The 25,793-nt window shown below is 42.0% G+C and overlaps 1 pseudogene; it reads right to left on the bottom strand.

Moving 5' to 3' along the window:
• Nucleotides 1-851: 851 nt before the first annotated feature.
• LOC147109943 (myelin-associated glycoprotein-like) lies at nucleotides 852-23,952 on the bottom strand (annotated as a pseudogene).
• Nucleotides 23,953-25,793: the final 1,841 nt, after the last annotated feature.

Here is a 25,793-nt window from a genome sequence, read left to right as displayed (position 1 = left end):
ATTATTTAAACTATAATCCTGACCAGTATATGCATAATCTTATTCAATACAGTGTATGTGCATAATTTCGGATATTTAAATCGTTTATTTAAGCCTGTGATATGCCCTTACGTTGATGAAAAAAGGCCCTAAGCCTGCTTGCAAAAACCTTGAGACCTACGTGGGCAATTGTTGGCCAGTCGTGCGGCAGGTATCCCAAATCTGCACCAGCGATTGCTTTATCGCTGCCCCCATGGATAGCCTGTCAACACCTATGTTGGCAGGCTGCAAGTGTCGGATTTCACATGCGGAAATCGGTAATCGTAGGGTATTTCAAAGGGGTTACGACGGCATATTCTGCCAACTCAGACACCACAATTCAAGGGCTGACAACATAAAATTGTTTGGATCTAACGGCAGAACGCGTCTATGCGCATAATTATGCATCTCTTTAAATTTGCACCTGATTTTTAGGCGCACCAGTAAGGAAAGTTATTGTCCCTGGCGTTTTATTGCAAGCCAATTTGGTAACCTGTTCCTCGGCTCTGAGGGTTCAGACTGTGCGACAATGGGTTTCAGTAGATTAATAGACAACGCCGATGTTAGAAATGGTTAGTAAAATGGTTATTTTCACAGAATAGAGAAAAATTTTGAAAAGTTACATTGATGAAAAATTCACACTCTCAACTGTATTTCAATGAACTCAACTTTGTGCACGTCGATCTAAACATGCGACCGATTTCCTGAACGATCTGCATTCTCATAGTCCTTATTTTAATGCAGTGGTGTTTGATTTACTTTACGTCATCAGATGTTTTAAAGTATTGTCAGTCTCAAACCATCCCCACTGACTGTATATCTCCTGTTAACTTTCAGTTCTGTTTAATTGCTGCATATTCGCAGGTCTCCTCATTTTGAATATATTGTTCATGTTTGCGGAAGTTTGAGAAATTGACGGTCACGTACAATATCTGGTCACCCTGAGATGATTTAGTCAATTGCGTGGCGCCACGACCAGCCTCTGTACATTGATCGTCCCTCTGTAACGGAAGGCATTTGAGTTAGCTATAGCGTTATTGAAGATATAGAGCTGAATACAATGGGGGTGTGCTGTCTGCACCAGAAGAAATCTAACTATTTTATCCCTGGTAAGTTTTCTAATGGCCCTGATCCGTGAACTGAACGCTGTTAAGTCGAGATAAAGGAAACACACATGTTGCAATTGTATATCCAGATGAGTCGATGAGGCCGGGGTGTGGGACTAAATTGAAAACCACTTTGAAACAGTCAGCACAGGTAAAACGGGCCGAATGTTCGCCTTCTGTGCTGTAACATCCTATGGTTCTAAGGCTCTTAATAGCACACTTGATCCGAGTCTTTATAAATAGAGGTACAGCTTACAAAAACAAGGAAGTTACGATGAACATTTTTTAAATCAGTGGTTAGGATTCGGCTGGAGTATTGTGTCCAATTCTGTGCATCACACTGTTGGAAGGGTGTCAAAGATTCAGAGAGCGTGCAGAGCAAATTTACTCCAATTATAGGAGGGATGAAGGCCTGCACTGAAATGGAGAGTATGGGGAAGCAGGGATTGTTCTCCTTAGAGTAGAGAAGGTTAAACGGAGATTAGAAATTGGTGATCAAAATTCGGGAGTAAGTCAGGAGAAACTGTTTCCACTGGCATGAGCGTCGCTAACCAGATAACACAGACTGAAGGTATTTGGGACAAGAAAAAAATGGGAAGTGAGAAGGTTTTTTTTAACTCAGCGAGTTGTTAGGATCTGGAATGCGCTGACTGAATGGGCTGTGGAAGCTGATTCAACATGCGTGAACATGAAAAAAATCAGATCATGGCTGAGGGAAAAGAACAGTATAGTGTGACTGATTGGGAAACACTTTCAAAGAGCCAGCACAAGCACCGTGGGCTGAATGGCCTCCATCTGGGCTGTAGGATTCTATGATTATTAAGACCGAAGCGCTGCTATGCAATTAATACCAGAGACCAGCTTTAGACATTTCCTCTTCACGAACTTTTTTAGCCCTTTAAGATTGACTAAACTCAGAACGTCACTGGAAGACATTAGAGCAAGAATTTACAATCATATAAAACAAGCTCTTGCGACCCGCAGCATTGGCGAATGGGTCGGATTCTTCCTAAAATAGTCTTACAACGAGGATTGGCTGAGAACCATTCCGATTCATTGATTATCCAGGTGAACACTCAGAGTACAGATGCCCATCTTTGCTCAATACATTATTTGATGCGGTCCTAAACTCTTAAATTGTTTGTGATGAAAATAAAAATAATGAAAGCCATTGGCCGATAGGTTATATCTATTAACTTTAGAGCAGACACTTACATTTAATCTTCAAGGTAAGAGTTTGTGGAGAAGGAGTTGGGAAACCATCAATTAAAATAGTGTATTCCAAAACGGCTCCGTGGTGAGCAGATGATGGAATGAAGGTGAGCACGGATGAAACACTTCGAGAACCTAAACGTTCATTGATAATTCCTGCTCGATTTGAGTAACCCATGGAAGAGGAAGGGATTCATTGTAATGAATCCACTTCAGTTGCAGGATGCCATCCGGGCATTTGTGGATGATGGAACAGGTCACTCGTGCAGTTTGTCCAGCGATCAGTTCCCCATAACCTGAAACCTTTGGCTTTTCTATAAGAGTAGGAGCAGACGCGCGTGTTAGGTACACTTCAAAGTTAAAATGGACCAGTGTTCTGCTCCAACTCAATCTGATAAAGGATTTGAAAAAGAAATAACTGTTGTTATGCTTTGTTTGCTTTGTGTTGCAAGTGTGTTCTCTGTTCTGAATTGTTCCTTGGAATTATAAAGTAGCTTATTGCCTTATGGGCAACATATGGCCTCCATTGTTAAACCATAATGCGCTTTACCACTTACATTATTCACATCGTGGATTTGATACCGACAGACCTGTTTTTCATGCAGGAATTAGAATCAATGTTAACTCTTTAAATATGTGAGGTTATCCGCTACATTTGGGGAAAAAAAGCAAATAATTATTTAAATAGAAAGAGCAAACATAATGCTGCGGTACAGAGGAATCTGAGGGTCCTTGTACACGAAACACAATGGGGCAGTAATTCCTCCCCAAACGCGTGAGTACGGAAGGGGTACTCACGCGCCTGGCCGGAGGAAATGCCGGTTTTCAGCATGCACAGCGCATGCGCTGAAAACGGGCATTTCCTCTCCTCTAACCCAAGAGGTGAAGAGGCTAGCGCGTGCGCTGTAGGGGGCAGCGCGTGCGTCTTGGATTTCCTCTGTTTTGGGGGATTTGCGCATGTGTAAAGGCCTCCGGTCTTTACGCTTGTAAAAAGCACACGTAAGTATTTATTTTTACAGGTAAGTGGTGTTTTATTGCAATTTAGAAAAAAAAAATCCACAGGTTTATTATTTTAAAGAATCTACAATAAGGTAAGTTTAGTTTTAGACCCTTTTTATTAAAAAATTATTTTTTCAAAAAAAAAATTGTTTAAATTATTTTTTTAAACTTATTTATACGTAATTTAAGGATTGGGATGTTTTTAAAACTTTTATTTAAAGTTTAAGTAGTGTTTTGGGGTGCAGTACTTCTCATGAGTTTGACAGTTCTTACTCTCAAACTTATGAATGAAGTTTCCCCTCCCCTGATTGGCTGAACAGTGCTCACCTGATCCCAGCCGGCACCTCGCACTAACTACGCCGCTGGGTCAGGTTAACACAGCGCGCCGACATCAGAACCTGGCCACTGACAGGAAATCCACTGCGGGCCAGGTTTCAGATGTCGGCGCGCAGGGTGACTGCACATGGGGGGCTTGCACGCGCGGCAAGCCCCCGACACCAAGTTCTGGGCCAATATGTTAGCATGCAGGTCCAACAATAATTATGAAGGGAAATGGAATGTTGGCTTTTCTTGTAAGGGGGTTGGAGAATAAAAGTAGTGAAGTATTGCTACAGCTGTCCAGGGTATTGGTGAGAACGCACCTTGAGTACTGCATGCATTTTGGTCCCCTTATTTAAGGAGAGATATACTTGCATTGGAGGCAGATCAGAGAAGGTTCTCTCGGTTGATTCCTGTGATGAAGGAATTGCCTTATGAAGAAAGGTTGAGCAGGTTGAGCTTATACTCATTGGAGTTTACAAGAATGGGAGGTGATCTTATTGAAATATAGAAGATTCTGAGGGGGCTTGATAGGTTAGAGGCCGGGAGGATGTTTCATTTCGTGGGGGACTCTAGAACTCGAGGGCTCAGTTTAAGGATAAGGGGTCGCCCATTTAAAATGGAACTGAGGAGGAACTTGTTCTCTCAGAGGGTGGTGAATCTTTGGAGTTCTCTACCCCAGTGAGATTTGATGGCGGTGTTATTGAATATATTGAAAGCGGAGATGGACATATATTTGAGCTACAGGGGAGTCACAGAATCACAGAATCACAGAAACCCCACAGTGCAGATAGAGGCCATTTCGGCCCATCGAGCCTGCACCGACACATATCCCACCCTATCCCTGTAACCCCACGTATTTAATCCCCCTAACACTAAGAGTCAATTTATCATAGCCAATCAACCTAACCTGCACATCTTTGGATATAGGGAGCGGGTTGGAAAGTGGCGCTGAGGCCAAGCTCAGATCAACCATGATCTAATTGAATGGCAGAGCAGGCTCGAGGGTCCAAATAGCCTACTCCTTCTCCTACTTCTTATGTTCTAATTATTCTATGTTAATATCACTAGTATTTGATCCTCTCAAAAGCCTTGCTTTACACCAGCACTTGCCTGTGAGATTGTGACTATTTCAGAAACAGATAGATTCACAATTTACGTTGCAAAGAAACGTGAATATAGAAAGGTGATGCTCAAGAAATGGAGTGACCAGATAATAACAGGTAACATGGAATTCTGCTGGATTAACAAAAGAAGATACCTCACATGCAAATCTCATGAAGCCTTCAGCAGAAATAGTATCTTGGTGACGTTGGATCAGAGTCAACAAATAAATCATAATTTTAACTCACTTTCGAATAACTCTAAAATGTACTTTTCAATTCAGATCTAATTAAACACGGGGTAAATTAGTTCTGAATAGGGAAAGGCACAAACAAAGACCGTATTCATTCAGTGCCTTTCCAATCTTTGCGATGTCCAAAAACGCTTCACACAAAAGTAATTTGAAATGTAACCAGCAAGCCATTGCCGACGGTAAATACAGGAGATTAATGGAAACAAATATCAAGAAGTTTGGAATTAAGGATAAGGGGAGAAATTGCATTACAAACTGTTTAGATGGGACGATGCAGTGAGTCGCCGTTAAGTGCAGTTACTCAGAATGGATGGATCTTAGTACGGTTTCTCACAGGGTTGTGCTCTGGGATTGCTTCTAGTCATTGTGTGCATCGAATCTTTGGAGAACGCGCTACAGATAGTGATATCCACATTTCCCAGCAGCAATTAATTGCATTCCATTGAAATGAAAATTGGGTGGGGTGTGTAATGAGAGGTGCATCTAATATTGCCAGTTTGACACCCATGCCAAAGTTGCAATACGACTCCCAGGAGATAACTAGAGAACTTTAGCGAGATACAGGAGGATAGTGGAGATATTGTAGAATGTGGACATAAGAGACAGATATAATTCAAGGTCAGAAAATAGGAGGCGGTAGACTTTAGTTTAAACCATAGGAAGCTGGGAGATGTGGAAGGACAGAGAAGCTTTGGCTCAGAATTATAAGACAGTAAAAGCAGCACTCGCAATGTTTCTGGAGCTCTTGCTTTAATGGTAAGAGATCTATAATATAAATTCGAGATGTGGTGGAGATTCTAACGAGAACAATAGTTAGAGATCAGTTGAAGTAAGATTGCTGGTAATGGCTCCAGTCTATAGGAAGGCTACAGGGCTGATTCGTGTAGTTTCTGGCTGGTATGAGAGAGTACAAATACCACGAAAGCATTTAAAAATTGGACCAGACCATCTTAGGCTAAAACAGAGCTTGGGATGATTTGACAGAAGTGCTTAAACTTATGAAGCCACGGAGCAACAAAGTATATAAAAATTGGGACAGATCTTATTAGGCTAAAATAGATTTCGGGATGATTTGAAAGAATTGCTTAAACTTATTAAGCAACGGGACAGAGGAGATAGAAGCAGAATGAGGCAGAATTTGAATTGGCCACCCTGGTCAAAGCTCTCATTCCAGATAAGTCACCCTTGGGGCAACCGCCTTAGTTTCATCACCTTTCATTTCATTGGTAAAAATGAGGTGCTGGTTTATGTATTGTAAGTACGAACGACAATGGCAGTTTTAGGTTCAGCCAACAAGTTGCAAATCTATCCTCATGTGGACATTTCAGAATAGGCTCGACAGATGTTTGAAGGCAATTGCAATAAAGGGATATGGGAACTGAGCAGACACATGCGATTCGGAGTGTTGCTCATGTGAAGGTCAATCATCAACACGGACTGTCTGGGCCGAACGGCCTGTTTTACTGCTGTAATATCTAGTTAATTTTGTGTTTAGGATATGAGTCATTGCGTTTCTTATCAGTGCCCCTGCAACCTATGCTTCAACTACATTTGAGATCGGCCAGGGAAACTATAATAGTTTTCCACTTTGCACATAGGTTGATTCATACTGAAGCACTGGAGTGAAAGTGTGCAAAATTCACAAACGGAATACTCACCTAATCCACACAGAATTATGTCAGTACGCTGAGTGCGACGTCTATTGGTAAACCAGGCCGAAGCGAACTCGATGCTGATTTGATATGTACTCTCATCACTCTTCCGGATATCCTTTATCAGGAGGGAACACTGTTTCTTTGCAGTGCTGCCCTTGAACTCAGCTCTTCCACGATAGTTATAATGCTGCCTGTATGGATCTTTAGAATCATAGATAATGGAGAAACCGCGGTTACCAGGACCAGGTTCCCTCATTAACCACGTCACACCAGCGATGCTCCTGTAGACTAGATGATCAAACTTACACAGGATCTCTGCACATGAACCGGCCACCACCAACACAACTTTTGGCATCACCACAGCGCATTGAGCACTACCAACAACTGAGAACAATAAATTTGACATACTTTAATTCAAAATATATTTCAACACCTTAAACATCCATTAAAGTATTTTTTAATTGACAAATAATCGCCCATCACAATAGCAATTAAAGTATCAATGAAGGTCTTTTCAAAATCAAGATTAAATACTAAATAAATTCCAATCGCAACACCAATTGAAATGGTCATATGAATGCCTATTTGATGGGCGATTGATGAACCGGTCATATACATGTTTAATACTCACCTTAAAACCGAATACATATCCGCTAACAATTAAGCGAACGCCCAATAAATATGTGCATTAAATATACGTTAAACTTTTGATCAAAATAAATATTAAACATCGATTGATTCTCCTTTGAATCACTCAATAAATATGAAAAAATATTTTATTAAATCTGCATTACAGTACTCATTAAATATAATTTGAACAGCCCTATACTTAAAGATTATTTCAATAGGCTTTAAAAAGCTACAAAGATGTAAATCACTTGCTGTAGAAATTGAAATAAATCATAGAAGTGCACCTTCTGTCAACATCATGAGCGACAGGAACAGACAACTCCTCATGGCTGGAAACTGCTGCCGACTTAACTGGCAAAATGGAGAACCCAGTTCACAATTAGCACCAATTCAAATCTCTGCATTTTTCTATCCAGTCACATCTTGGATTTCTTTGCGAATCAGCATCAGACTATCGGGGATGTCAGATTCGAGTCTTACCGATCTATAGGAACAGTGCTCACTGAATCAACTCCGTTGGTGAGGTATGCAACTAGCACATCATGTGCATTGGCTTGTGACCGACTGTTACTGAATATGATGTTGTGGTATGTTAAACAGTTGCAAATGAATAATGAGGACAGAAATAACATCACTCTCTCTCTCTTTTTCGCTCTTCCTCTCCCTATCAAACACACACAAACACCAAATGTACAGTTTATTATGATAATGATATATTGGCGCCTGCGTCAGAATGGCACCGCCCACGCTAGCAGACGCCTCTGACTCACATTTCACACATATTCAGCTTTCTGGCAGCTAAAACTAAATGAATGTTGGAGAGTTGTTAACTACAGTTAATTAGCTTGCTGCAGCCTGTCGACGTGTGGTTTCGACACTTTCGTTAATGAGCGCTCCAATATGCATATGTGAGGTCATAAATAGGAGCTGTTGATCAGTTCACCGTTTGATGATATGGTAAACAGGCTTTCTATCGATAAGATAACACTTTACATTCACACACAAGGTCGCTAATTTTGCAGAACTTAACAGAAAATCCATCCTATTTGTTGCAGTGCTTTTATTCCAAATTAGGTATGAGGTCTGTGACGTGTAAAATAGACTTGAAGTTTTTTGTCGAAAATACAGTCACCACTGGAAAATACATAGCTGAAAGTGATTGAAACAACAGGTCCTGCAACCTGATCAGTGTGGGCACAATCCTGGATACATAGCAATTCTCAACTATTTTTTCTACAAATTTCACTGGGAGCAAGTGGAATTAAATTGACGTGGGTTAAGGACCGAACTATTTATTCCAATTGGGGACAAGAGGCCCAGATCTTAAAATCAACTTAGCCAGAGTCAGTAGTCAGTTGATTTATTAATTGAATTCAACGTGAATGAACATCGGGCGGGGTGTTTTTGCTGGTTCGAGCCCTCCTGCACGTTTCGCACCCGGCTGTAACAGTGAAAATTCTTTCCGGGTTGAAATTGGTCTTGGGCGCTATTGTAAATCTGTCGATAGCAAATCGTCACTCGGTTTTAGACCCCGCCCAATTTTATTCTCCATTGACTTCAGGTGAAAGGGAAGCCAGAGGGTGATTAACAGTACAGCAATGCACTGGTCAGGGAGTGCATTAAATGATAACTGCATATTTTTTGTCAGGACAACAGCTTGGGATCATGTATCTCCCTTTTCTGAATGCCAATCATGAAACTTAACTGGAAATCAAATAATAACTACTGAAACGTTAAAGAGCAAGAAAAAAACCCTCAAATTATTAACATCCCCGCATGTTTGAGGGCAACATGAAAGTTCAGGGTTCAGTTTGTCTAATAACTCAGAAAGGAGAACATTAATTGTAAACCAAAACTGTAAACCCGTGCTTCATTTAAAGGAATGCAGCCGAACTAAAGAAAGTACCAAAGACATGTATCCTTTGGTCACCATGACAACTCCCGACTTCCACTACAACTCTGACCTAATAGATTACTGGCATCAGGTCACATCGCATAGAGTATTGCTCGCTGAAACTATCATTATTCACTAAATCTAAGATTTTAACAGAAATGTACACAACATACTGGTACAATAGGCTGTGGTATTGTAAGGCTGGGCCTCCAATGTTGTGTGAGATAAAATAAGAAATTTCAAAAATGTTTCATTCAACAGTTTGTTGCAATGTTTTAAAATAAAAAGAAATATCCTCTATTTTGTCAAGTTGCTTTCAATCCCTATCCTCAGCGCCCTTAAAGCTATAAACTTTATCTGTGGGGTTTATCGAAAATGTCGAGTTATACATTCTGTAGGGTGTTTTAAATCGTCTCTATTTTGCTCACTCGCACTCAGTCCTGCATTTAACAAAGTTTGTCTCGATGTTGCTGGAAATTCACAATATTGCTAATAGCTAAAGAAAGTTAGTCCTTCCTAAATTTGGAGGACTAAGGCCGTGCGCTGACCCCTTGTGAGTTCCAGCAGTAATTACACAAAGATATTTACCTGTAGCAGTGCGTTGCACTTTAAAAGAAAACCCCAATTTGCCACAAAAATTAGGTCTCATTGTGTCAGCATTTTGAAAACTAGTGGAAATACAGCGGGAAAAGATTTTGTGATTGTAAATTAAAACTTCCAACATACAGCAGTGAAATTATTAAATGTACCCTAAAATATGTCCATTCTCAGAGTCATCTCTACAGCTTTCGAAGGGAGCGGGATTACAGCAAAATCGCTGCCCTAACAGTCTATATATTAATCGTTCTGACGACAGGCCATCGACCTGAAACTTCAACTCTGCTTTCTCTCCACAGATGATGCCTAACCTGCTGAGCGTTTCCAGCATTTTCTGTTTCTATTTCAGATTTCCAGCATTCATGGAATTTCAGTGAGATATAATTGCTCCATATTCAGGTGTCCTCGTGGTGGATACACCCATCATTGATCCCAGTATTGAGAAACTTCCTGTTGTGTACATAATCTTTTCATCTTAACTGGTTTCGACCTTGAGAATAAACTACAGTTGCACTTCTGCATGTCCATCTTCACTCTGTAACATAAAAAATGGGAATGGAGTTAAACAAAGTGTGAACTCAATAAAAAACGGAATCTAAGCTGATGTGCTTTTATTGTTAGCTCAGGATTCGTATATTTCTGCTGAGTTCGTTGCAGAATTTGCGTTGATATACAGTCACGAAGGTTGAATCAGTGGCCGCTGTATATAGGTCCGTTTATACTTTATGAACATTGTCTCTGGTTCTTATCTTTCTGGTGCGAACTAATCAGAGAAAATCTACTTGCACTCTTGCCACTACATATTACATCCAACACTTAAGGTAGTTCATGCCTTATTAGATACAGGCTATCTTTGATATTTTGATTAACAATTGGACCTAAGCTGATTGGTGATTTACATTCTATGAAAACTCTAATATGTACCATCAATATAACAATATTGACCACTCAAACAGATTCAGTGCCCAACATCTGTTCCGATGAAAGGTCAGCGACTTGAAACGTTAAATCTGTTTCTCTCTGCAGAGATGCTGCCTGACCTGCAGAATATTTCCGCAATTTCCTGTTTTTCTATCGCTCACGACCATACTGAAACAGTTAACCTCGCCGCAATCACATGGGCCTTCGAAGCTCTCCATATTACAATGCGGGGCGCTGTGTCTTTGATCTGTTCTGGAGATACCTTCGCCTCTGCTGATTTCTTCCTGAAAAATGATTTGATAAAAATCCAAACAGTTAATGATAGGAGAGAAAAGTTGTATTCATGTCTACCTCAGAAAGATATGTTTGAAGATTCCTTGTGCACGTCTCACTTACTGACCAAAGTTCGAATGTGATCAAGTAATCAAATCAAATCAAATCAACTCAAGTTTTATTGTCATTGTTAGTGCACAAGTGCAGTACAACGAAATGTAGGCTTGTGGCTCCCGAGAGTGTACATTTAGATTAAGACATTTAAACATTCAACATACATTTGGCTTGTAATACATTAACATAAACATAACCATAATAAAGTGCATTGGCAGATGTGCAGGCTTTAGAGTTTATTTGTGGAGTTCAGTAGGATGACAGCCCTGGGAAAGAAGCTGTTCCTAAATCTGGTCGTACGGGTGCGAATGCACCTGTAGCGTCTCCCAGATGGCAGGAGGGCGAACAGACTGTGGCTGGGGTGGGTAGGGTCTTTGATGATGGACCGTGACCTCCGTAAACAGTGTTTCTGGTATATGTGCTCTGTGGTCAGTAGCCGGGTGCCTGTAATGCGTTGGGCAGTTTTGACTACCCGCTGCAGGGCTTTCCGGTCATAATAGTTACAGCTGCCATACCATACTGTGATACAGTTCGTCAGGATGCCCTCTATTGTGCAGCGGTAAAAGTTAGAGAGGATCAGGGGTGACAGGTTACACCCCTTCAGCCTCCTTATGAAATATAGGCGCTGCTGGGCCTTCTTCACCAGATAGGAGGTATTGAGGGACCAGGAGAGGTCTTCCGTGATGTGGAATCTGAGGAACTTAAAGCCAGGAGAGGAATTTCCCACTAGATTGGTTTTATTTAGAGTGTTTGGATTCATATGAAGGACATGTGCACATTTCATAAACACACGTTTCCTGTTTAGCCTGAGACAATTAAAATGGTTTTTGCTGATTGCCCTCTTACATTTCAAAATATCACTTTCATTTTGTCGGTTCTTGAGATGATGCAACCCGTGATGCGAGTTTAGACACATTCAGATTAAAAAGACATATTTTCAGATTTGACATAAGATGATATATTATGTTAATATCAGTATATCCCCGCCCTGGAGAGGGAGCACTTACCTATTCCTGAAGCTATAATTTATTTGCGAGGATAAGAGTAAAATTTAATATTGCTTCCCATCATCTGAACTATACAGGCGTCAATGTGATAGCAGGAATTAACTACAACCTTACTCTCTCCTCCACACCTCCCACCTCAGCCCAAACACTCCCTTCTCGGAGGCGGTGATTTGTGTCAACCAAGGTTCGTATTTGCAGCATGTCCTGATGTCTATGTCCGTTTTGAATGAGATTCCCCCACACTACCTGTCTATCGAATTATAAAACCACCTGTACATTCGCATCTCCTCAGCAACGAAGGCTACAGTCAGGATGATATAAAGGAGAGCTGTTGATCCACTCAGGATGACATGTATCCAGAACAATTTAGCTAAATGTGAGAACAAAAAGCTCCTGTTATTACAACACCGCAGTTAATACACAGAAATCATGAACATGTATTAAATAAAAACAGTTCAGTAAATAGAACATATAGAGCCTAAAATTCCTTGTACGATGGGTGGTGGAAGGGGCGTGCAGCTGTAAAAGTAACTGAAAGGGCAGGACAGGAGAGCAAACCAGTTCACCCGGTCGCCAGCAACCTTTTTATTGGTATGTCGGGAACTACGGGGATTGGACACTTCTTGCTTCCTCCAACCGCTGTGTTGGAAATTCTGGGGGAAGACACCGTCGACATTCATTAGTTGTGCCTGCTTTGTGGCACTTACCCCATTGTGACCTACACTTGTGTGAAGCAGGCAGTCGTGTGGACCAGGAACAGAATCCGGGGACGAGTGAGCGGAATTCGTATTTTCTAAGGTGTTTATCTTAATGCAGAAAAAAGGCTATGTCTCAAGCTCTCAGGCTACTTCTGGTGCTCAGATACTTTCATTTCATCTTGAAAAATTAAATCGCGGCACATTTCAGAAGACTCAAAGTTAAAATGCATAACACGGTTCAGTTGGTAACTGACCACTGATACATTACTTAGAGAAAGGTTCAGTATGAACTTGCTGAATGGAGCCGTTAGATTCTGACACTACCACCCTGCACGTAGTGACTGACCAGTGATGGATCAACACCCTTATAGTATTAAATTACAGACAATTGAACATGTACCATTAGAGTGGAGAGGTATTTGCTGACACTAACACAATTCAGTTAGTGACTGACCATGATGGGCCAGCTCCTTATTGTGTTACATTACAGACAGATTAAACACGTACCCTCAGAGTGGAGCTGGTATTTACTGACAGAATCACCGCGCAACACATGAGATCAGGTTTCCGGTTCCGGTTGGGTGATTCAATCTCAGGGAGCTCTCCACGAGATGATTGTTCCCCGCCCAGGGGGTGATTTCCACATCTGACGTGTTCCCAGTGAGGATTTTCCCATTAAGGCTCCATGTGATGTTTCCCGGAGGATTGGCTCTGATCAGGCAGCTGCAAATCATCCAATTCTCAGAGCTGATGCATGTCGGGCCTGCTACAATTGTGGGTTTATCTAAAAAGATGGAAACATCAATAGGAAATGTTCATGTAAAACAGTTGCAGTGTCGAAGTACAATTCATTCATGAGTTGAACTAACCATAATAGTTCTGGCCGGTTCTATTTTAATATGAAGCAGCCTTTGTTGCACCAGTTGGTGGCTTATTATATCTTCACTTGTAACATGTGAGCGCCATAAGGAATAATTTCATATAAACCGAATGAGTGTTCAGTCCAACCGTACCTATCCTGACAAATGTTGTGGGGGAACCTCAGACAGAGCAAGTTCAGAGTCTTAATTATGTATAATATACCAACAAACGTGATTCACTCGTCACTGTATTATAAAAGGTCAATTAATTATAATTTCTTCACTTTATGCACTATTTAAAGCATCTTCGTTTGTGGTGGACTGGCATGTTTCTTCAATAAATGTCCGGCTAACAAGGCGACATTTCAAAGGACCTAGCTTCGGAGCATTACACTGTTCACTCAGCATCAATACAATTAACAGAAGTTGGCTTAACACCATTTTATTAGCTAATATTGGGAGAATTTCTGCTCATCAAAATGCAGGATGTCTAGTCTAAGAATTGAAAAATTGTTCACTTCAGACTACGATTAATATTTATGAACAATTAGGTTGGAGTAAAGGTCCCAATAAATGTGCTCCTGTCGCAAACTCATACATGTACAGCCTGCTGCATTTATGCCACAATGTGCCATCTTCCAATCTTGTCAGACTGAGCTAGAGGTCGCGTTAGTTTCCATTATTGGAGCCAGCGAGGTTGTTTGGCACTATTTCCGCAGGAGATGGTGGCACTATCCCAAACGCGTGCACATAGACACCTTCCAGCAAGCAGGTAAGAGAAAATTGCAATTTAATCCAGAATTCGTGAAATGAAACGCTGCTATCTAATTGGTAAATTCATACATACTTACATTGTACAGAAATCTGTGTGGAGCGGTTGGTGGTTAGCAGGGCATTTTCAGCTATGCACCAATATTCACCGTCATCCTCAGAACGAATGTTGTGGAATATCTGCTTTAGTTCACCAGTGGAAGATCTGCTGATCTCTTCACCATTTTTCACCCACCTCAAGCTGGCCAGAGGCTTCCCCCAGGCCGTGCAGTATAATATATATGAGGTTCCTTCCACAGCTACAGTAGAGGAATTGACGATTGGTATTTCCAGTCCATCTGAAATAGGCATTAATGTAAAACGTGAAGATTCAGTAAGCATGATTTCGCTCCTAATGAAAAATTAATATTGGGTCGTTATGTATAGAATACATCTAACCTATACTGTCGGTCAGTTTAAAGTTATAAAAGAATGTATGTTTCTTCGGAAATGTACCCCACCCTTCCCCTTTTGTCCATCTGGTGGCCTACGTACGTTTACAGTGGCACCTCATTCAGCCCAATTCTGAAGCCCAACCAGATCTCCGATCTGGTATCACAGCAGAGATCAGCTTTAGCTTACTCGCCATGTCCTCTTTAATGCTTTTATGACTGATTGCACTCAGAACGTCACTGGAATTCCTTAGAATACGAATTAACAATCAAATAAGCCTAAATCTGGCTGCCCCCAGCATTCATTTATAGGTCTGAATCTTCCTAAAATAGTATAGATATGAGGATTGGCTTGAGCACCATTCCAATTCATTAATTTTCCAGGTGGACACTCAGAGTACAGACGTCCATCTTATCTCAATACATTAATTGACACGGTCCTAAATCCTTATTAAATTGTTTATGATGGAAGTATAATAATAAAAGCCGTTGTCCGATAGGTTATATCTATTAACTTTAGAGCAGGCACTTACAATTAATCTGCAAGGTACGAGTTTGGGGAGAAGAAGTTGGGACACCACCAATTAAAATTGTGCATCCCAGAACTGCTCCGTGATTAGCAAATGATGGAGTGAATGTGATCACGGATGAAACTCTCCAAGAACCAAAACGTTCATTGATTATTTCTGCTCCACCTTGAGTAGACCATGGAAGAGGCAGGGACACATTGTAATTAATCCACTTCAGTTGCAGGTTGCTCTCCGGGCAGTTGTGGAAGCTGGAACAGGTCAATACTGCAGTTTGTCCAGCGATCAGTTCCCCATAACCTGAAATCTCTGGCTTGTCTATAAGTGTAGGAGAAAACGTGCGTGTTAGGTTCATTTCAATCTTAAAACGGGCAAGTGATCTGATTCAACTCAATCTGATAAAGAACTTTAAAAAGGAATATATTTTGTATTTCTTTGTCTGCTAAGTGTTGCAAGTGAGTTCACTATTCTGAATTACGCCTTCTGGTTAAAAGGTAGTTTAATGCTTCACCGGGCAATATATAACCTCCGGTAATTAACTGTTCTTCATTTTATCACCTACATAATTCAAATTATGGATCTGATACCGATAGATCAGTTTTGCACGCAGGAATTGAAATCAAGGTTATCTCTACAAGTATCATTAGTACTTTATCCTTCGCCTAGCTTTGCAATTACCAGTCAGAATGTGATTAATGCAGACACAGAGAGATCCAAAATTACGATGCAAAGAAACGTCAATATAGAAAGATGATGCTCAAGAAATGAAGAAACCAGAAAACGACAGGTAACATGCACTGTGGTGGAGAAGCACAGCAGATACCTCGCTTGTAAATCTCATGAAACATTCAGCAGAAATAGCATGTTGGTGACGTGGGATCAGAATGAACAAATACATCCTAATTTTAACTCACTTTCGCATAACACTAAAATGCACTTTGGAATTCAGATCTAAATAATGCGAGGTAAATGAGCTCTGAATAGGGAAAGGCCAGAAAAAAGACTCAATTTATTAAATTCCTTTAAATTCGCACAAAAGTAATTAGAAATGTAATAGCAAGCCATTCCCGACGATAAATGCAGGAGATTATTGGAAAATAAATATCAAGAAGTTTGGAATTAAGGATAAGATAGAAATTGCAATCCAACTGTTTGGTAGGGACGAGGCTTGAGTCGCCGTTAGATGCGCTGCTCAGAATGGATGGTAACTGAGGAGAGCCTCCCACAATGTTGAGTTCATGAATTGTTTCTGTTCACCGTGCACATCGATTATTTGTATATAGCGCTGGAGATAGTCATGTCTCAATGTACCGACAGTAATTAATAGCTGGATTAGGGGATACAGGTTAACAAATGAAAATGGTGTAAAACTGGAAATATCGGATCGTACTGATTATTCAAACCCGCCTGTTATTACTTTCCATTGCATTACATAGAAAAGGGATATATGGCATGGTGTAAAATGAAAGGCTCATCCTATATCGCCAGTTTGACACCCAGACAAAACTTGAAATTACGCCTCCCGGTAAATAACTCTGAGTACTAAAGGGAGTTTCAAAGGGTTAATGGAGAGAGAGCAGAATCGGGAAATATGAGGCAGATACAACTCAGTGTCAGTGAATATGAGGTGGTAGATTTCAGTTTGAACGGTGGAAAGCTGGGTGATGTGGGTGAGCGGGGAAATTTGGGGCTCCAGGTTGATAAGACATTGAAAGCAGCACCTCCAGTGGAAACGGGCATGAAAGGGTTACTGGAGTCCTGCGTTTAATATTGACGTTAAAGTTAAAAGTCAAGATTCAAATTAGAACCGCAGTTACTTCACAGATGGAAAAAGGTAAGTGTGCTTTGTACTCACTCTATGGGTTGGCTACAAGGGCGGATTCGCTTGGTTTCTGAAATAACAACAGAAAACGCTGGAAATACTCAGCAGGCCAGGCAGCATCCGTGGAGCCTGCTGAGTATTTCCAGCATTATCTGTTGTTATTTCAGATTTCCAGCAGCCACAGTATTTTGCAATTATATTCGCTTGGTTTCTGTCTGGTATGAGGAACGATCAACACCGAGAACGCCTTTAAATTTGGGGCCAGACCGCATTAGACTACTACAGATTTTGGAATGATTTGACAGCAATGTTTAAACTTATAAAGCAACGGGACAGCGAAGTAGACAGAGGCTGAGTTTTGAACTTGCCGTCCTGGCCTGGAAATAATGAGCAACTGATTTCTGTTTGAGGTGTAGATCAACATCGTCAGTCTTATGTCCTATCAACAAGTTGCAAGTCTATCCTCATGTGAACATTTCAGAATAGGTTCGACAGGTGATTGAAGGGAATTGCAATAAAGCGTTGTGGGAACTGAGCAGCCAGAAGCGATCCGGAGCACTGCTCATGTGAAGGATAAACAGCCACACGGGCTGGTTGGTCCGAACGGCCTGTTTTACTGCTGTAATGTTTAGATTCTTCTGTGTTTAGGATATGAACCACAGCGTCCCTTATCCGTATCCCTGCATCCTGTGTTTCAACTATACTTTGAGATCGGCTTAGGACGTTATAATATTTGCCCACTTTGCACATAGGTTGATTCATACTGAAGCACGGGAGTGAAAATGTACAAAAGGAACTGAGGGAAAACTCACCAGAAATAGAAAGAGAGAATTGAGCACCGTCAGTGAGATATTCATTAGTAGAGGTGTCCAAAGGGAATTCCAGGATGAGTTGATATGCACCCTCATCACTCTTCCTGATGTCCTTTATCAGGAGGGATCATTGTCCATATGAAATGTTGCCCTTGAACTCAGCTCCTCCACGATCGTTATAATGCCGTCTGTGTGGATCTTTAGAATCATAGACAGTGTAGAAACGGGGGTTACCAGGACCAGGTTCCCTCTTTAACCACCTCCCGTTTGGGATGGTGTAATCGACGAGATTATCAAACGTACACGGGATCTCTGCACATGAATCCAACACCGCCAACACAAATTTTGGCATCACCACAGAGCACTGAGCACTACAAACAACTGAGAAAAAGGAACATGAGAACCCATATCAGTATCTATTCAAAATGTTTTGTAACATCTTAACGTTCCATTACAGTATGTGCTTTTTGACAACAAGCAGTATGGTTGTTCCTTCACCACACGGATTGCAGTGCTTCAAGGAGGCAACTCACCACCACCTTCACAAGGGCAATTAGGGATGGGCATTAAATGCCCAGTGACGCCCACACCCCATGAAAGAATAAAAAAGCGCCCATCACAATTTAAGTATCAGTTAAGGACTTTTCAGAATCATTTAAAATATGCATTTAGTTGATCTGCCATTTCCTTATTTCCCATTATATATTCCCCCGTATCTGACTGCAATGGACCAACTTTGGTTTTCACCAGTCTTTTCCTTTTGATATACTTATAAAAGCTTTTGGAGTTAGTTTTTATATTTTCCGCCAGCTTGTTTTCGTAAGCTATTTTGCCCCTCTTGATTATGCCCTTTGCCCTCCTTTGCTCTATCTTAAACTGTTCCCAATCTTCCGCTCTGGCGCTTTTTTTGGCTATTTTATACGCCCTATCTTTGGATTTTATGCTGTCTCTAATTTCCCCTGTTATCCACGGTTGAGTCACCTTTTTAGATTTCCTTTTATGCCAGATTGGTATAAACAATTTTTGCAATTTTGTCATTCTATCTTTAAATGTTTGCCATTGTTTATCTACCTCCAGTCCTCCCAGGAACGTTGTCCAATCAGACCTACTCAGTTCCCGTCTCATGGCATCATAATTCCCCTTGTTTAAATTCAGGACCTTAGTCTCTGAGTCAATTTCTTCGCTCTCCATTTCGAGTGAGAAATCGATCATGTTATGATCGCTCTGACCCAAGGGTCCCCGTACAACAAGATTACTGATTAGTCCCTTCTCATTGCACAGTACCCAGTCCAATATAGCCTGTTCCCGAGTTGGTTCCTCGACATATTGATCCAGATAACCATCCCTTAAACACTCAAGGAATTCCTCCTCCTCATTATTTTTACTGATTAGGCTAGTCCAATCTATATGTAAGTTAAAGTCACCTATGATGACAGCTGTGCTCTTATTGCACGCTTCTCTAATTTCCCTCGTGATGCCCTCCCTAACCTCTATTTTACTATTTGGAGGCCTATATACCACTCCTATTAATGTTTTTCGCCCCTCGCTATTTCTTAGCTCCACCCATATAGATTCTGTATTAACTGAGTTAATATCCTTCCTTTCAATTGCATTTATCCCCTTTTTTACTAGCAATGCTACCCCTCCTCCCTTTCTTTTTTGTCGATCCTTCCTAAATACTGAATACCCCTGTATGTTAAGCTCCCAGCCCTGCTCACCCTGCAACCATGTTTCCGTAATCCCAATTAGATCATAATTATTAACCTCTATTTCCACAGCTAATTCATCTACCTTGTTCCTGATGCTTCTCGCATTAAGGTATAAAACCCTCAGGCTTTTTTTATGCTCACATTTTTTATGAATTAGTTTGGCCCTTTGTTTTTTGTTCCTCACCCTTTTACCATTTATTTCTGTCTGCCTTTCACTTTCCTCTATTTCACTACATAGGTTTCTAGCCCCCTGCCATACTAGTTTAAATGCTCCCGAACTGCTTTATCAAAAATTACCCCGAGAACATCAGTTCCATCTCTGCACAGGTGTAGACCGTCCCTTTTGTATAGGTCACACCTACCACAAAACTGGTTCCAATGCCTCAAAAATTTAAAACCCTCCCTCTTACACCACTGCTCAAGCCACGTATTTAGCCTAACTATCCTGTTCTCTGTACTCTTACTAGCACGTGGCACTGGTAGTAATCCAGAGATTACTACCTTCGAGGTCCTACTTTTTAGCTTGGCTCCTAACTCCCTAAATTCTACTTGTAGGACCTCTTCCCTTTTTTTCGCTACGTCGTTGGTACCAACATGTATCACGACAACTGGCTGTTCCCCCTCCCCCTCCAGAATGTTCTGCACCCGCGCCGAGACATCCTTGACCCTTGCACCAGGGAGGCAACATACCATCCTGGAGTCTCGGTCGCGACCACAGAAACCCCTATCTATTCCCCTTACAATCGAATCCCCTATTACTATAGCCCTGCCACTCTTTTTCCCTCCCTTCTTTGCAACAGAGCCAGTCATGGTGCCATGAGCCTGGCTGCTGGTGCCTTCCCCCGATGTGTCACCCCCCCCGACAACAGTACCTAAGGCGGTGAACCTGTTGCTAAGGGAGACAACCCCAGGGGATTTCTGCACTACCTTCCTGCCCTTGCTCTGCCTTTTGGTCACCCATGTACTGTCTACGCTGGCCTTAACCTGCGGTGTGACCAACTCACTAAATGTGCTATCCACACCCCTCTCAGAATCGTGGATGCTCCAAAGTGAGTCCATCTGCAGCTCAAGGGCCGTCATGCGGTCCCACATGAGCTGCAGCTGGACACACTTCCCGCACACATAGTCGTCAGGGACACAGGAAGCGTCCCTGATTTCCCACATGTTACAGGAGGAGCATGACACAGGTCCGAGCTCTACTGCCATGACTTAACCCTTATATTACTTTTTAATTTTCTAGTTTTAGTTTATTTATCGACTTTTGTTTTCCGAAGCTTACTTAGACCAATGTATACTGTACTCCTCTTATTCCTTTTTAAACTAACCAAATCCCACTAGTTTTGGTTTTACTTTCTAGGAAGGTTTGAGGAAAGTACTTACCAGTTTGTCTTACCTCCCTGGTCTTTCGCTGACTTCCCGGTCTTGTGTCCCCTTGGTCCTACGCCGACTTCCCGCTCCTCCCGGTTCCTGCCCTGCTGAAAAGAAACTGAGACCAAAAAATTTGTGACCTCTGTTTTTAGACAGCTGCTAAAAGACTACTAGGTTAGAGGAGGAGGGCGGGTGGGGGTTCCTACTCTGTACGAACTCGGGTTTAAGCCACCACCCTCCTTAAATACCTTTCACCTGGGTGCTTCCCACCAGGTCCGCTTCTGAAAAAAAAAGCTCAAGAGCTTTACTTCCGCCTCAGCTGTTTTTTAAATGGCCCCGAGTCTCGCCGACTGCTGCCTCTCCGCTCCGCTCCCGTATTGAAAAAAGAGAAATACTCACCAACCAATCACTTACCTGCTCCTTGGTGACGTCACACACTGATTATTTTTTACCTCTCTCCCCGCTGCTGAGTTGGTGGGCCTCGCTGCTCTCCGGGTTTTATACCGGGCTCCGACTCACTGCTCCCGCTGGTCCCGACTGGTCTCGGGCCTCGCTGCTCTCCGGGTTTTATACCGGGCTCCGACTCACTGCTCGAAGTGTCTTTACGAAGGAAGACACAAAAAACCTCCCTGGGATATCGGGAAAAATAGGGACATTGGCAAAGGAGGAACTGACGCAAATCAATATCTCTAAGGATATGGTGTTAAGGAAGCTAAAGGGATTGAAGGTGGACAAATCCCCAGGGCCTGATAACATGCATCCTAGGGTACTGAAGGAGGTGGCCCTAGAGATAGCGGATGCACTAAGGATGATTTTTCAGAATTCATTAGACTCGGGAACAGTGCCCATGGATTGGAGGGTAGCTAACGTTACCCCACTATTCAAAAAGGGGGGTAGGGAAAAAGCAGGTAATTACAGACCTGTAAGCCTTACATCAGTTGTGGGCAAAATGCTGGAGTCCATCATTAAGGATGAAATAGCGGAGCACTTAGCAAATGGGGACAGGATAGGACAGAGTCAACATGGATTTACAAAGGGTAAATCGTGCTTGACTAATCTATTGGAATTTTTTGAGGGAGTAACTGGTAGAATAGATGGGGGAGAGCCAGTAGATGTGGTGTACCTGGACTTCCAAAAGGCCTTCGATAAGGTCCCACATAAAAGATTAGCATGGAAAATTGAGGCTCATGGGATAAAGGGGAAAGTATTGGCGTGGATAGGGAACTGGCTGTCAGATAGAAAACAGAGAGTTGGAATAAACGGCTCATTTTCTGAATGGCAGGCAGTAACAAGTGGGGTACCACAGGGATCTGTCCTGGGCCCCCAGCTGTTCACAATTTACATTAATGACCTGGATCAGGGAGTCGGATGCAGCATTTCCAAATTTGCAGACGACACTAAACTAGGAGGGGGGGGTGGGCTCAGAGGAAGAGACCAGGAAGCTCCAGAGCGATTTGGACAGACTGGGCGATTGGGCGGATAAATGGCAGATGCACTATAATGTGGACAAGTGCGAAGTTATCCACCTTGGGTGCAGGAACGGGAGGGCAAATTATTATTTAAATGGCAATAGATTGGGAGAGGGGGAAGTACAGAGAGACCTGGGTGTTCTTGTACACCAGTCACTGAAGGCGAGCATGCAGGTGCAACAGGCGGTCAAGAAGGCAAACGGTATGCTGGCCTTCATAGCAAAAGGGTTAGAATACAGGAACAGGGATACCTTGCTGCAGCTGTACAGGGCACTGGTGAGACCACACCTCGAGTACTGTGTACAGTTTTGGTCGCCTCATCTGAGGAAGGATGTTCTTGCCATGGAGGGGGTGCAGCGGCGATTCACCAGGCTGATACCAGGAATGGCGGGAATGACCTATGAGGAGAGACTATGTAGTTTAGGGATGTACACACTGGAGTTTAGAAGATTGAGAGGGGACCTCATAGAAGTGTATAAAATTCTGACAGGTCTAGACAGACTGGATGCAGAAGGAATGTTTCCCTTGGCGGGTGAGAACAGAACTAGAGGACATAATTTAAGGATAAGGGCTAAACCATTTAGGACAGAGATGAGGGGGAATTTCTTCACTCAGAGAGTGGTGAACCTGTGGAACTCATTGCCACAGAGGGCAGTGTACGCCAGCTCATTAAATATATTTAAGAGGGAATTAGATATATTTCTACGGGCAAAAGGGGTTAAGGGTTACGGAGAGAAGGCGGGGACGGGATACTGAATTAAAGGATCAGCCATGATCTCATTGAATGGCGGAGCAGGCACGAAGGGCCGAATGGCCTACTCCTGCTCCTATCTTCTATGTATCTATGTATCTATGTAATTCAATACCAATGACAACACCCATTAAAACGTTTATTGGAATACCTATTTGATAGGAGATTTATGAACAATAATATACATATTCAATACTTATCGCAAAACCAAGTACATAAATTCTAACTAACAAGTCAATGCGCAATAAAAACACATTAAATATAGGTTAAATTATAGATCTATATATATTTATTAAAAATCAATTGATTCTCCCCTTGCTTTCTCAATAAATATGAATTGAAATGTTAATCAATGTGCACTATAATACTAAATAAATATTATTTGAAAAGCCATATATTTAAATATTATTTGAATAGCTAATCAAACACAATAATACACCAAAAGGGGTGTGTTGAACGATCATAAAATTCCGAATTCACCAGTTTTAAAATCAATTACCAAAAATAATTTATATTCGGTGTTTTACAGTTCCTTACCCAAAAGATATAAATCACATATTGCAGAATCATTAAAAACAATATAAATTTACCATCTGTTAATATCATGAGAAAAACAAACAAGCGACGCCTCATGACTGGCACCTGTTGTAGATTTCACTCTCAAAATAAAGAACCAATTGCACAATTGAGCCCGTTCAGGTTTCTGCATTCTTCTTGCTTGTCATATCTTGGATTTCTTTGCTAATCTTCCTCAGGCTATCGGGGTAAGTCAACTAGTCTGTACCAAACGATCTGTAGGAACAGTCCTTACTCACTCAGCTTCGTTGGAGAGGTGGGCAACTACCACAACTTGTCCATGGACTGCGTGTCACCGACTGTTACTGAATATGATGGTAAGGTTTGTCCAGCAGCTGCTAAATAATGCATAATATAGAAGCAGCATCTCTCTCTCACTCAAACACACTTACAATACATGTACTGTTATTTTTGAACATAACATATTGGAATCTGCGTCAGGAGGTCACCGCCCACGCTTGCAAACGCCTCTGACTCACATTTCACACTTATTCAGCTTCCTGGCAGCTAATGCGAGCTGAATTTTGGAGAGGTGTAAATACAATTCGTTTGGTTGCAGCAGCTAAGGCGAGCTGAATTTTGGAGAGGTGTGAATACAGTTATTCAGGTTGCTGCAGTCTGTAGACATGTGGTTTCGGCACCTTCGTCTGCCTCTGCGGCGTCACAGATAGGAGTATTTTTTTCGAATTGATTTAACTCTTTGTACCCACACTAAAGCTCTGTAACTTTTCCGAAATTAAACAAGGTTCTATCCTATTTGCTTCAGTTTTTTATTGAAGCTTCGGTGTGAGGTCTGGGACGTGTGAAATAGACTTGAGATTTTCGTCGTAAATGCAAATATTGCTGCAACATACACAGATAAAATTGATTGAAGCGTAACATTGGGTCAAAACAAATCAGTGTGGTCAATGTCGGGATACGCAGTAATTCTCATTAGCCACCCGGTGCGGAGGGGGATGGAGAAGTCGGAGGACCTCCTTGTGGGTCAGCTCCTGGGCCTGGCCCAGGGGGCCATTCACAGGTTAAGGCAGCACCCAGTCCAGGGGACCATTTGGTCCGGCTGCCTGCCTCCCATCCGCGGCTATGTCCAGGAGCGTGTGTCGCTCGAGTGGGAGTATGCGGTGATTGCCGGCATGTTGCAGCGCTTCCACGACCGGTGGACACCGGAGGGACGAGAATGCATTGCCAACACGGCCAACAATGCTACACCTTAACATAGCTTCTCCTTAAAATAACTGACAATTTGGACCATATTGTCTGTGCGTAAAAAAATGGGACACTTCAATTAATTTTAATTAGATGGGTGACACGTCATCCTCACTGACCAATCAGAGAAGAGTAAAATGTCTCATTTCTCAAGAGTCCCACCCCGCTTTGTGATGCTGCAGAAATGCCTCCTGCTCCAGTCACGCTTCGATTCCGATCAATTACGCTGATTGTTGGGAGAGTTTACATTGGGGCTTATGCTAATGAATGTGAGTGGAAACTTGAACGTAACTTCAGCTGACGAAAAGTGGCGCACTGTCCAGTGTATAGCGGGTTCATTTTGGAATTAAGCCCCAAGCGGAAAATACCTGCCACCATAACTAAGCTGAGAAGGCAGTCAGACCCTAGCTTTATTGCCCCATATGAAAAACGACACCGCAGAAAGTGTAGCACTGCACGGAGGTGCCGTTCTCGATTTTGTGCTCCAGTCTCTGGAGTGGAATTGAACGTACGAACTTCTGGACTCAGAAACGGGATTGCTTCCAAATGAGCCACGGCTGACAACTTAATAAGGAGGTCATTATTAGCGGGTATTATTTATTACGTAGATGTATTATTAATATGGAGGATGCGGGCTATCAATTTACATTAAAGTTCAAACATACAGCTGCAAACACAACAAGACCTTTCAC

This window comes from Somniosus microcephalus, chromosome 12, assembly GCF_052327205.1.
Source record: "Somniosus microcephalus isolate GS21.2 chromosome 12, FLI_Smic_1.0, whole genome shotgun sequence".
Lineage (NCBI taxonomy): Eukaryota > Metazoa > Chordata > Chondrichthyes > Squaliformes > Somniosidae > Somniosus > Somniosus microcephalus.
This window is presented reverse-complemented; position numbering and strand designations above follow the sequence as displayed.